The 13,787-nt window shown below is 31.3% G+C and overlaps 2 long non-coding RNA genes across 2 annotated transcripts; both read right to left on the bottom strand.

Moving 5' to 3' along the window:
• Positions 1 to 1,138: 1,138 nt before the first annotated feature.
• On the bottom strand, positions 1,139 to 3,693 carry LOC146925118 (uncharacterized). The gene is made up of 2 exons (XR_015010399.1): positions 3,176 to 3,693; positions 1,139 to 1,425 (listed from the first exon to the last, which is right to left on the bottom strand). It is a non-coding gene; the product is annotated as an uncharacterized LOC146925118 (long non-coding RNA).
• Positions 3,694 to 5,979: 2,286 nt separating this feature from the next.
• LOC146925117 (uncharacterized) lies at positions 5,980 to 11,519 on the bottom strand. The gene is made up of 2 exons (XR_015010398.1): positions 10,210 to 11,519; positions 5,980 to 9,936 (listed from the first exon to the last, which is right to left on the bottom strand). It is a non-coding gene; the product is annotated as an uncharacterized LOC146925117 (long non-coding RNA).
• Between the last annotated feature and the right edge of the window lie 2,268 nt (positions 11,520 to 13,787).

Below are 13,787 nucleotides of genomic sequence, written 5' to 3'. Positions count from 1 at the left end.
TATTACTCCCTCCGTCCCGGAGTATCTGAGTCAGTTTGATTTTTCACACAGATTAAGAAAAATGTATAAATAAAGAGAAAAGTAGAATATATTGAATTGGGAATGATGAAAGTAATATTAATTAGAGTTATATTGTATTGGGAATGATGAAAGTTGTATTGAAAATTGAAATGACTCAATTATTTTATGACACTTTTTTTAGTAAATGAGTCAGATATTCCGGGACGGAGGGACTATACTGATTCCTCATGAGAAATATCATACCCTAGTACTACTACTTTAGTTTCTTGGTCATTTATGGTGATGTTTTTATCCTTTCATTTCAATCATTGATATTTTTTTTAGAGACTCAATCATTGATGTTGTTATCATTTTTATATCTTTTAATTTGAACTCTGCTCCATTTTAATCATTCAATTTTTTTAGTTAATCAATTGACTACACTTTTAAAGTTAAGAAAATAAAGATTTTTATATTTATTTTAAATGGGTTTTTCTTTCATGTGCAAATTTAGAATTAGTAACTTTACATTAGAAATTGTACATGTTGTGTTAAATATATACCTTTTTTAATAAATCATTATTGTTTTTCAGTAAAAACTTGGTAATTTCGGTTATTTAACATGTGCAATATTGCACCTATTAGACAAACTTATTCTAAATTCACCGTAATTAAAGCTTTTGGACCTCAACGAGTTCATGAAGGTATCTTCATAACTTCGTCCCTTTAGAGAGGGTCTGCGAGACAAATCTCTAGCCTGTGGGATTGAGCAATTTTTTTTTAGTTATCGTCCTTTGTATGAAGTGATTCTATCAAATTCGAACTTGGGTTTTTCCATCGTTTGTTTTTCTTATGGAGGTCAGTTGTTCCCACTTGACCAATATCATATAGTCAATTAGAAATAGTTTTGAAGTCATTTTCATTTTCATTTACAACAATCATTAACTATAGTGGCGGAGCCAAGAATATTTTTATGAAGTGACCATATGTTTAAGATATAAATTGAGTCACAATAAATTTACATTAATCGGGAGAGTTTATAAAAAAAAAATACAGTTTATATAAAAATAGTTTAACTATCCTCTCTTCAACAATAGAAACAATTTATACATAAAAGCATTATATGATAAGCACTTGATTAACATGACTTTCAAACGTATACTCAATGGAACATAAGTGATTCACAGAGTAATAAGGATGTTAGTCTAGTAATATATTTAGTTTAGATTGATCTGAATACGAGAAAAGCAATCTTTATCTATAACATCTAAATCTTCTTACACTAAAAACATCAAGACAAGATCATTTCGATTCAATTCGAGCAATATATATCTATCAGCTGGTCGAATCCGTCCAAGGCAGGGTAATAGTCTTGAGGGAGGTGCCAGAATTGCTTCCCAATCTTCCATGTTGATATGACATTATCTGCACCCGTTGTTCAATATATGTCAAAAATAATCGCATGTTTGATGAGAAGATCAACCAGATAAAGTAAGGGAAAAAAGAGAAGGGGAGAAAATAGTTGATAATTCAATAAATTAAATGAAATTACCACAAAATATTGGTTTATATTCCAATTCAAATTCAGGAATGTGAGCTATCTTATACCAATCTTTCGCCTATAGAGATATTAACAATACTTAACTTTTGCAAGTTTCGGAGTTACTGAAGGCTGTCCGTAGCGGCCTTATCTTTGGAAACTCACTAATATGTAATTCTTGAAGAGAAGTCATGGTACCCACAACTAGTCCGGCAAGCATCAGCGGTTATGTGACTAAACATAACATCATGCATGCATTTTGACACAGGGGTAGCAGATATGCAAATTCATTGTGAGGGCAAGATTAAAGACCTGAATCGTATCAGAATCCATTTCCTAACATTGTTTAATTTTGGAATGCTTGCCATAGTAACAAACAACTTTCATCATGATTTGGTTTCATAATAAGACTTTGTCTCAAATAGATTGGTTTCAACTTTCTATTTTATTCTAAGAATTTTTCCATAATGACATGGTGAAATTTCACACATCTGTTTTTCACAATTTTTCCACACATCAATGCAATTTTTTAAACAAATATGCAATACAAAACAAAGTTGGTAAACTTCAACAATCCAAATATGGTCTGAAGCAGTTGCCTAGGACATGGTTTGATAAGGAAAATAAAAAGCATAGTATTGACAAGGACAAGCTGATCGAACAAATGCAAAGGATTATGGTTAAAAATATTACTTGAAGAATTAAGGTAGACCGTCACCTAAATTACACATATATACATGTATGTTCAAGTTGCAGTTCTCTATCTAATATTGCATTGAATGTATTACGGATAGTTCTTACTCTTCTACACTTGTACACGACAGTAATACATGATTGCATTGAATTTTAATTTACCATTTTATACTCAAGCAATCACAAATAATATTTTGGCTTGTGATGTTGGCCTCATTGAACTATTACTCTTAACATTATTAACTATTGCAACCAGATGAAAATATCTTTTTGATTGTGAGCAAGGAACACTATAAATTAACGTTGTTTGTTATACATGTATTATAGTGGCAAGAAAAACGAGTGTAATCCTCATATACAGATGACACTTAATTGAAACCCTTCTAATTCACTTCCAAACATCATTCCAATTATAAAACCAAGAACTTCAATAATATAACAAGATATTTGGCAACCAACTTGATTCAACCAACAAGAAGATAGAACCAAGTTGGTTTCCAAATAACTGATTATATTCTTAGAGTTTTTGGTTTTATACTTAGTTTGAAACTTGGAAGAGAATCAAAAAAGATTTAATTAATCGGTCATCTGTCTATGGGGATTACGCTAGTTATTCTTGCAAACTACAAACAACATTAATTTATAGAAATTGCTATTCACAATCTAAAAGATACTTTAAATCACAATCTTTTTTTTTTTGGTAGTGAAATTAATATATCTAGAAAACTGGTTCATATAAACTTTCCTTATAAGAGAGTGATAATCATTGTGCAGATACTCACGACAGCTATGGCATCATTCAAGGAAGGAATAGTACATTCACCTCTTTCCAAAATAAGCATATGATTGCAAAACAGAGTCAAATTCATTGAGTCAAAATACCAAACACCTCATATGCAACACAATAATAGCTTGCAATAGAAAAAGGAAGAAGAGAATCACAGGAATCTGCAAGGCCTACTTTGAGCGGTGTTGCTGCCATTTCCAACAAACTCATCTTCAATGGAAACAATGTCGCAGCATTCTTAAGGGGGAGTTCCTGGGTCACGTGTGGTGCTGCTTCTTATATTGAGGAGGGGTATGTATGTAGTAATAACCGTAAATAAAGGAAGAAATAAATGTAACTAAAACATCGTGCAATACCTTGTTGAGAAAGTAAACTAACAAGATCAATATAATAATAAATAAATGTCTTCTTCCAAAACAAAAAATAAATAAATAAATGTATATAAACAATTTCAAATATTTTTACCGATAAAAACTTCAAACATGCAACTACGATCATAATTATATACGTTGTTGCACCTATGAAGCTTTGATCAGTAAAAATATTCTGTGTATGTTGCTTTATTGCGTTTTGCAGGCGGCCAATGTTAGGCCATAAGATCAAATGGTCAAAGATATAAGCACTTGTTATTGTGAGCTCGAGAGTGAGAAGGAAAATGGTAATGTTACGAACAAGTTATAATTTTGTTTTGTACATGATGAATACTTCCTATTAAATATAGCCACACCATTCCAATGCTAACACGTTGTTAGGTAGGAGGCATTTTATGCACTTTTTTTCCTTCTTTTTTAGAGGGAGGTAGTTTATACACACTTTTTCCCTTTTTCAAAGTAGTTCATGTCATTTCTTCACAAATATGTGCAAGGACAAACCTACCTCAGCGGTTGTGGGCGAACGTGCATACACACACATATAATAATGTTTGACAATGGTTTAGATTTTTTATTTAATATTATACATATGCATATTGTTATCTTTACTACAAACGCTATCAAGAATTGAATGCAACACCGCATAAGAGATGAATAGTTAAATAAGTTATTTTTTATAAAGTGAATAGTTAAATAATATGTCTAGTCATTTATATAGATACATGCATATATTTTTATTGAACTTTAAAATGAAAAAATCATTCAATATTTCTTGAATATAAAAAACTATAGAGAACAATCATAATCTATATTTATGTTTCAAAAATAAAGTATTATATCGATATTTAATACTATAAATTTGAGTGTGTGTTTTTTTTGGTAGAAAAATTTGAGTGTGTGTTTAATGTGTATTGATGCTAGTGAGCACCTGACTTGAATCCAACATGACTTTTGTTTGGGCACCTTTATAGGAAAGTGATTTTTAGCAATTTACATAGTTTACATTAAAAATGAATTTAAATATTTCTTTTTTTGTACATATTTTTTTCCATTTATTTGTTATGTATCAATTATTACCATGTAAGAGATAAAAATTACACACACTATTCGTCAAAATATTTATATTAACTTCATTGATATTTTCTACGGATTGTTGATAAAAATTATATTAAATATATTATATGATTTGTGTTTGCATAAAAAATTTCATCAAGTGATGGAACAATATCAAAGTTTGGTGAGGTTAAAAAGAATGATAGTTTGTAAGCCTTTGAAGTAGACATTAACTCTCAAACTAGAGTATGTAATAAATTAGAAGATAGAAATCTTAGTTTGAGCATGATTTAAAGCATGTAAAAGCATGATTTAAAGCATGTAAAAAAAAGATGTTAGGTTTGGAAGAAAGAATGATCCCATTGTCGCTAGCCCGGTTAAAGCCACTAACATGTATATATTAGCGGAGAATCAATCAAAAAAACAAATAAAAGATCATCATACATTTTCTGATATACGTTGGTTCTTGGGTTGATGTAGTGACCGACAAGGTAATACATTTATGTGTCTCTTTTATTCTATTGTGTTAGACTTATGTCTCCCTCAAACTTTTAATTTTTTCCATAAATAAATTTGCACACTTAATTAAAAAATAATTTAAAATATATATAGTTATGGAACACATAATATTTTAGTTTAGGTCCATTTATTGACTAAAAACGGACCTTTTTTATTTTGGAAATAAAAATCATCCCAGACTGCTTTCAGGATTGCCGACTAACCCCACAAACCAACACGAGTCTTTTCAGCATGCTTTGTCCTCACTCACATGCTTACCGGGAAACTTCCCGGTAGGTCACCCATCCTAGTACTACTCCAAGCCAAGCACGCTTAACTGTGGAGTTCTTATGGAATGGGCTACCGAAAAGAAGATGCATCTTGTTGATATGGGTAGTACCTAACAATTCTTATAAGCCTTCCTTCAACCATGTAGTCTCATACCTACACGGCCTCCGGATCCCTCTCATTCTGATGTGTTTCGGTTCCTTCTATTGTCGTGGGGGTCCCTTGCGGCTTAAACCGTTCCCCTTAGGTCGGGAACCTTTCGTATCCACCTAGCGGGATATCGAAAGCCATGACGTGGGTGTTACATGCCCACCAGCTTCCGCTTGGTTCGTCCCCGATGCCTCTTGTATCAACTCTAAAAAAATACTCCAAGCGGATACTCTTTCTAATGGTTCCTAAACCATTAAACAATACCGCTTTGGCAATTCGGCATCCACTAATTTGTTGAGTATTTCTTTTCTTGTTGATCACGTATTCTCAAAACATCCTCTCAAAAAGAATGTATTCCCAAAATATGTATCTTATGCTTTTGTGCAACGGATCTAAACCACATTTGAAGGCATACACACAAATTTGTGGTGGCGATGAATGTTTTGGCATTTTTTTATTGTGAATTGACTTTGTCATTTATCTGGGCAAATAATGAATATCCATGTTTTAAAAGGTCGTGCTTTTAACCTGATAAAACCCGATTGTACAACTATTTTCTGAATAGAGAAAGTGAAAACACATTAGAATATGAGAGAGGATTGTCCAAAAATTATCAATTTTATTTGTTTTATTATTAGGGTTTATGAAAAACTCGTTGGTGGGAGTAGCGGTTTTGGCAAGAGCATCAGACAAAACTTTAGAATCAGTTTCAAACAGTACATCATGCATTCCATTTGAAATAGCCACTTGAATAGCATCTAACAAGCCTAAAGATTTGGCTTCTAGTACCATGGCAGAAAAATGAGAGAAGTCGGATTTGCCAAGTAAAAATGTTCTCGTAGAGTCACGAAAACACATATCGTTCCCCATGATAGAATTATTGTTGAAGGCAGCTGCATCTACATTACAATTGATCTTGCCTACCGGTGGTTTTAGCCAAGTTTGCGTAGAATTTGTGTTATGAACTGGTGCCCTTGCACGTTGCATACAAATCCACTCATTGAGTGTGTCTTTAGCTCGAGCGACCATAGAAGAGGGAGAGATATCTGAGGCCTCCCAAAGCCTGTTAATTCTGCTCTTCCACGAACCCCATAATGTCATTGCAACTAATACTTACTCCTGCATTTGCAACTTGTCCATTAAATCAAAGAACATAGATGTAAAAGTATTAGCATTAAGAAGCAAATCATGAATGGTGTTGTGAACACCAAGTAGCTCCCAACAGCTGGCCGCTTTTGAACAAACAAAAAACACGTGCATTTGTGTTTCAACCATATCTTCGCAAAATACACATGAATCTTCACATCATCATCCAAGTGATCCATTGAGAACAAAAACCCAATTTGTAAAGGATTGCTTGCAAATAGGACCAACTGATGCTATTGAAAGCCTGAGAAATGTCAAGCTTTAAAGCAACGTCACCATGTTTTCCTTTATGCTTGCAGCGCATATAATGTAATATCTCAAAGGCCATGAGCACATTGTCCATTATAGAACGGGATGAAACAAAGGCAGATTGCTCTGGAGCGATCCATTTATTAATCAGAGGCTTGAGACGATTAGCTAATACAGATGAAGCCAAACATACAGATGTGCAATTTGCTTATTGAAAAAAAAAATTAGTAAAATACGTGATTTTATAGATGTGTGCATGGGACTATGAATGTTGGTCTAATACATAGTATATAAGTTGAGATGGTTAGTGCAGAATCATGTACAAACCTGCTTGCGTAGGCACAGGGGCAGACTCGGGTGTAGTTGAGGTTGTGCACCTGTCACCTGTACACCTTTGGATTTTTGCTATTACACCAATATTTTTACTTTTATTGTTATTTATACACCTTGGAATTTTTTTTTTCACCTTACATCTATGCGTAATACTATATCAATTACTCATCATTTGATTTTTTTTTTTTAGAGAACAAATGCATTTGATATTAAAAGCAAATAAAATGTAAACTAGTAAAAACAAAGTCTTTTCACTCTCTAATTCCTGGTCATATTCTTTTTCTTCTGATTTTAAACCATATGATTACGACTAATTGTATATAATGTAAATGATACTCTTTTGAATTCATAGTGATAATTACTTTTTTATTTGAGAGGTCCTAGTGATAAATATTTGAATTTATAAAATTTCAAAAATAATAAAGTTTAATGTGATTAGTTATTAAAAAGAATAAAAAAAATTATTGGGTAAAAGTAATAAAAATTTAAATTTAGTACATTAAATTACAATTAAGAAGAAAACGAGTATAATTTCTATGCACCAACCGTAAAGTTATTCTACACGTGCATCAAATAATGTGTTACAACATCAATTAATGAATATGACAATTCATTTATTTTCAATCACATTAAATGATGCAGCAACACATCATTATAGAATGTGTAAAATCATGTTACATTATCAGTGCATATTAATTAAATCCAAAGAAAAATTAGATCAAGATTTGGTAACCCACATATATATATTATATAAAATATTAATAATAACTTTAATATTAATATTATTAATTAATGAAGTTAAAAAATTTGCACCCCCAACATAGGGTCCTGGATAAGCCACTGCATAGGCATGAGGGCAAATATCTTTGCTAGTAAAAATTGATAAATTCAGTGAATAATAACAATTTTATTGATGAAACTCTAAAAAAATTGGTCTCAAACGCATATTAAATACTAACATTTACACTGCTGCAGAATTGAAATACCACACAGATACACTAAGTTTCAAGAGTTTGGTTCCCTTTCATTCAAATAATCACTCAATAACTTCACAAACTCATATTTATGTTAAAAAGTTGCAGTTAACGGACTAGCCCGATGGGTTAGCCCGACCAACCGTAATTTTTATATGGGCCATCTTTTTTAGGCCCAATCCATCCCAAAACATGGGTTAATGGCCGACTCATCTGCTCGCCCTATTTTTTAGGGCTCTAAGCATATCTACCCCTTCAGCTTTCAGCATCCTTTCTATGTTTGTTAAACCATGCAAGTCAAATTCTTCAATGAAACGAAAGCCCTCTAGGATGTACATCCATATAACTATTGAACTCGTTGGACTATTACTCTTAACATTATTAAATATTGTTGCGACGCGACCATGATTTAAAACCTTGTAGAAAATATATTTTGGATTGTGAATAAGGAACACTAAAAATTAAACAATGTTGTTTGTAACCATTATAGTGGCAAGACAAACGAAGATAATCCTCATACACAGATGAGCACCACATTGAATCTCTTACCATTCACTTCAAAATATCATGTCAATTACAAAACCAAGAACTCCACCAATATAACCAGTTATTTAGCAACCAACTTGGTTCTATAGGTGGTGATATTGGATTTATACTTGGCTTGATACTTGGATGAATCAAAAGGGATTCAATCCAGTGTTCATTTAAGTATGGGGATCACCCTCGTTTGTCTTGCCACTATAATATGGAGTAAGGAGGCAAATCTGATGCAAATGTTGCACAGCACAAAAAACCTACACAAACATATTGGATGCTACAAATGTAAGTCATACATCTCAAAGTTGTTATAAATTTATAAATTCCATGTAAAGATGTATTATTTATTTTTCACTGAATCATACAAGTTAAAATTCCCAAGATATTATGCAAAGTTTTTTTTTTTTTTTCAAATAATCACTAAATCACCAAATCAATTTGCTCTCTATTTTCTTTAAGTGCTTGGGTACCAATTATAAATAATACTTTTTCAGCCTCTAAATTTAGCATTCAAAAATAACAAAAAATAAATACAAAGCTGATTTCTCATAAGCTTGTGACATTATTTTCAAAATAAACACTTATATGATAAGCACTTTAGTTTATTTGGATGCAACTTAGTTATAATACAAAGCTACAAACACCAAAAGCACAAGCCAAGCAAAAAAGATCCATACAAAAATAAGAACAAAATGGGATACAAGTCTTCCCATTAAAAAAAAAAAGTGTTCGGAAACTGAATTGGAGAGTAGAAAATAATAAGTGTCGGGTACATTTTTGTTCAAATTTGTTAAAATATTCTGCTCCTTTGCATTCAACTTAGTTTAAGAAAACAATAGAGTTCTAAATTATTAGATATAAGCCATTAATGAAAACTATGTATTGTGTGTTTTTTCAATTCCAAAAAGAGAAAACTAAAACTGAAAAACATGTTTTAGTTCTCAGTTTTTTAATTTTAAAAACAATAAAATTGAAAACAATTTTCAAAAACATTATGCTCAATTTTTTTTTATATATAACTGTTTATGAAAACTCATTCAAAAAGGCCCTAAATCAAACATGTTTTACTCTTATGTATAAGTGTTTTACTCTAAATTTTAAAACCAAAAAACTATTGATTCAGAGAACAAAGATGACCAATATCAAAATGCAACAAATGAAGAATATCAAACAACCCTAGATTTCTTACTAAATACTTCAATCAATCAATCTTAAATAGAAATTACCTTCATTGCTGGGTTCCTGTCTCTTCAAATCCAATCCAATCCAACAACAGTATCCAAATATTTCTTAACATATTAAGCTTATTCACTGCTCCTGCAAAATCAAGAAGAAAAAGGATCCTAAGAGGAGATAAAGTAGCCAAAAAAAAAAAAAGACATGCAGAACCAACAATAAGTAAAAGAAAATTTAAAGAAATTAGGAATTTGTGTCTATTTCAAAATCAGCTCAGTCAACAAACAAACCAGCTCAGATGTGCAATACAAGTTAATTTCAAATTTGAAAAGGAAGGAGATTATAGTCTCAAAGAAAAATTTGACCTTTAGGTGTTATATGCAATTTGTCTATAGAGAGAAGAGCACTACTTACACATAGCAAAAAAATGACATGACTGGTGGCGAAAAGTGAGATTTAGGAGATTACTGAAGAAGATGACCGGAAAAATAGCAACGGTAGAGCTACAATGGTCTTTCAAAGTAGGTACTCGGATCATGGAATAACTGTAGGGGTTTTGTAGAGGAGATGATGAGTAGTATAGATATGCTCTTATTTACAAGATACGACGTCATAGTTACCAGAGATGGCCGCTGAAGGTGGCGTTGCTCAGACGAAAGTGGTGGCGGTTTGGAAATCTACTGGATTGAGGAGGTAGATCTCAACTAAAGGAGAAGAATGGTGGTGGTTGTATGGCCATTGGTGGCCGACCTGCATCTGCATGTGTGGCGGTGGTGATGTAGCCAAAGAGGAACAAGAAGAGAGTCGTTCTTGCTGAATAAATGAAGGGAATAGGTAACCAGAGAAGAGAGAGAACAAGCAAAGGTAAATAACAATTCTTTCAATATACAATTTAAACTTTTGATTAAAAATATATGCAAGATGTCAATTCCCAATTTCTACTACATTTTTCAATTGAGTAAATAACCTTAAAAAAAAAACCTATAATTTTGTATATAAAAAAGGATAAATTAATATTTCAAAATATCACAAATTTCAGGAAGATAAAATAGTACTCCCTCCGTTTTAAAATGAGTGTCGTTTTAAGTGTTTACACACATATTAAGAAATGCAATGATTAAAAGAAAGAGAATGGTTATTTTACTAAATTATCCTTATTAACTATTGGTTAGTTTTAAAAGTAATACTTTGGAAGTAGTGTGCAGAGTATTAATTGGAGGGTACAATTGAAAAGAAAAAAGTTATTATTGCATTGGAAACTGAAAGTGACATTCATTTTGAAACAATTTTTTTTGCTAAAGCGACACTCATTTTGAAATAGAGGGAGTACTTCTCTTATGCATATTACAAGAATCAATTCATTTTTTAGATTTATTAAATAACTATGCATCTAATCTATAATAAATTTAGGGTCTACAAACTTTCTATCACAATGGTTAAGCTGAAATAAAGTCTAAAACGTATCCCTTCCACAATTAAAATCAAGTAGTATAATATTCTCTTAAATAATTTTCATAGGGGATGTCCCACCATATAAAACCTATACATGCCTATGAGATTATGCAAGCTTCAAATCAAATCTATAATCTACAACACAGCTACATATCTCCTTCACACAATCTTCTTATTAAAACAATTTATTTGCTTAAATTTATTTATAAATACCATCTGATTGCCGAATGCTTTAATATACATTGCACATTGGTATGTGTGATAGGGTCAACTGTGTCACTTAATATGGGACAGAGGGAGTAATATATTTTTAAACGTCCCGGTGAGTTGTCCACGTGTCCAAAATTGTAAGGTTAGACGTTGTTATTGAGGTTAGAACTCCAATCGCTCCATTTGTGTGTGTGAGTTTCTAAGATTATTTTTCTTTTCATCTATCTATATTAATTGAAATTCGAACCTCTGACACCTTACTTATTCATTTGATAAGTGAAATTCTAGCCCTAAGCTGCTTGACAAAAATCAAAATAATATTATATTTTTAAGGTCTCTGGTTCGATTCTCCTCAGTGTCAATTTAGGTGAGCTAATTTAACTTCTTCAAAAAAAAAATTTAAATAAGAATAGTGTAATTTATTTTCAACAAAATTAGTGCGCGAAATAATTTTTCTAAAAAAATAATTAAATAATTTTCCATAATAAACTAATCAAAGAGATGATATTTACACCTCACTGATTGTTATTTATTTCCATAAGAATAAGGAATAGAAATTATTAGAGAAGTTTATAATTTTCATATATTTAAGAGAATGTAATTGTTATTCCAAAAGAATTACTCCAGAAATTTATTGAAGAAAATTATAACTTTTATAGCTTTGGTTTTTGTTCATGTGTTGTGGTGGTGTTGTGTCGTCTGTAATTCCACTCGTGCGTCGTCGTGTAGTCAATAACTGATTGTAATTCCACTCATCCCTCTGTGGCCAACTGTAATTCTACCTGTTCGTCATCGTGCAATTTGTGACTGATTGTAATTCCACCCACCGTCTGTAACCAACGTTAATTCTACCCGTGCATCGCACGGGCAACACACTAGTTATTCATAAGCCCTCACTGCTGTTATTCAACTGTTATTCCTTGTTTACCATGCTTGTTCTCTTGTACACGTTTACATCCACAGTAACTATTTGCAGATCCATAAGTTTTTCGTTTTTTTTAAGTCAATTTTTTCTTCTAATTTATCATTATTTGTTTTTTTAGCAGGTTGTTTTGTTGTTTTTATACCTTACGTTACTTTGCAACCTTTTGTTATTATTATTAGTAATATTAATATTTTTTATATTTTTATTTTGAGTAACTTGTTATTATTATAATTATTATTAGTAAATTCCATATTTTAAGTTAATAATTTTTTTCATTTTACTCTTGTCATTTTGAATCTTTCTTAATAATCCATGTGATTCTCTCAAATCTTAAAATTTTATAAAGTCTATTGAAATCTTTACAAATATGTCTTATAAATCCATTGAAATCTTATGTTCAAAATTTTGATTGTAAAAAGTCATTTTAAAAAAAAATCTCTTAAAATCCCATAAAATCAATAGAATCACACAAAGTCTTTTAAAATCTGCAGGATTTTGTTTGCCAAAATAATCTTTTAAAATCTCAATCCAATAAACCCCCTTAAATTGTTAAGTTGTGTATAGGTGGACAATGAGGTGGCATTTTATATGATTTTCACAAAATGTAGAGAGGTGGAGGAGGAGAGGAGGAGGAAGGTGTGTGACTGCAAGCTAGATTCTTTGGTCAATCCTAAATTTAAATTTTTCTACATCTTCTCCTATCCCAAACGATTTTGAATGAACCGCATACAACAAAACTTTTCTAAATCAATAGGGACTGTAAACGAATCTAAGAAATTAAACTATGATTACTCAAACTAACTAGAGTCTACAGAAAGTTAATTTGATTACAATCTAATTTATTGAATCAAAGTTTAAATAAAAATATTTTTATTGATTATATGCACGAGTATTCAATTTCCAATTCAGTACTAAAACATGTTAATATTTATCACAGATCATGAAATATAATTTACACATCATAAACAATAAACTTCAGTCATAGTTGCATGAATTAGGACGCCATTAAAATTAAATAAGAGGGTTTAAAACTTACCTCTTGAAGTCATTGATTGTCAACGCGTATCTATGCTCTTTGATGATCTTGAATTCCAATTATGTTGGATAAGATCTTCCTCTCCTTCTTTCTCAAACTTTGATGGGTAAGTATGTAATAACTTGGATAATCTTTTGCATATGCCCCAAGCATATTTATAGAGAAAGTGGAGAGGGGACCTACCCTTTCATGTAGGGTTACAATGGTTCTGCCAATTCTTTCATGAAGAGTCACAAGGTATCAAACCATACCCTTTCATAGAGAGTTGAATGGTTCCACCCATCATGGATTCATTCAACTATAGGTTACATTATTCAAGTACACTTACCATGTGATGTCTAATATCTATTGATCACAATATAGATATTC

The sequence above is a fragment of the Medicago sativa genome, chromosome 5 (assembly GCF_051527215.1).
Source record: "Medicago sativa cultivar Bolivia chromosome 5, Bolivia_mono, whole genome shotgun sequence".
NCBI classification, from domain to species: Eukaryota; Viridiplantae; Streptophyta; class Magnoliopsida; order Fabales; family Fabaceae; genus Medicago; species Medicago sativa.
The sequence above is the reverse complement of the archived record's forward strand: the minus strand, read 5'-3'. Positions and strand labels throughout refer to the sequence as shown.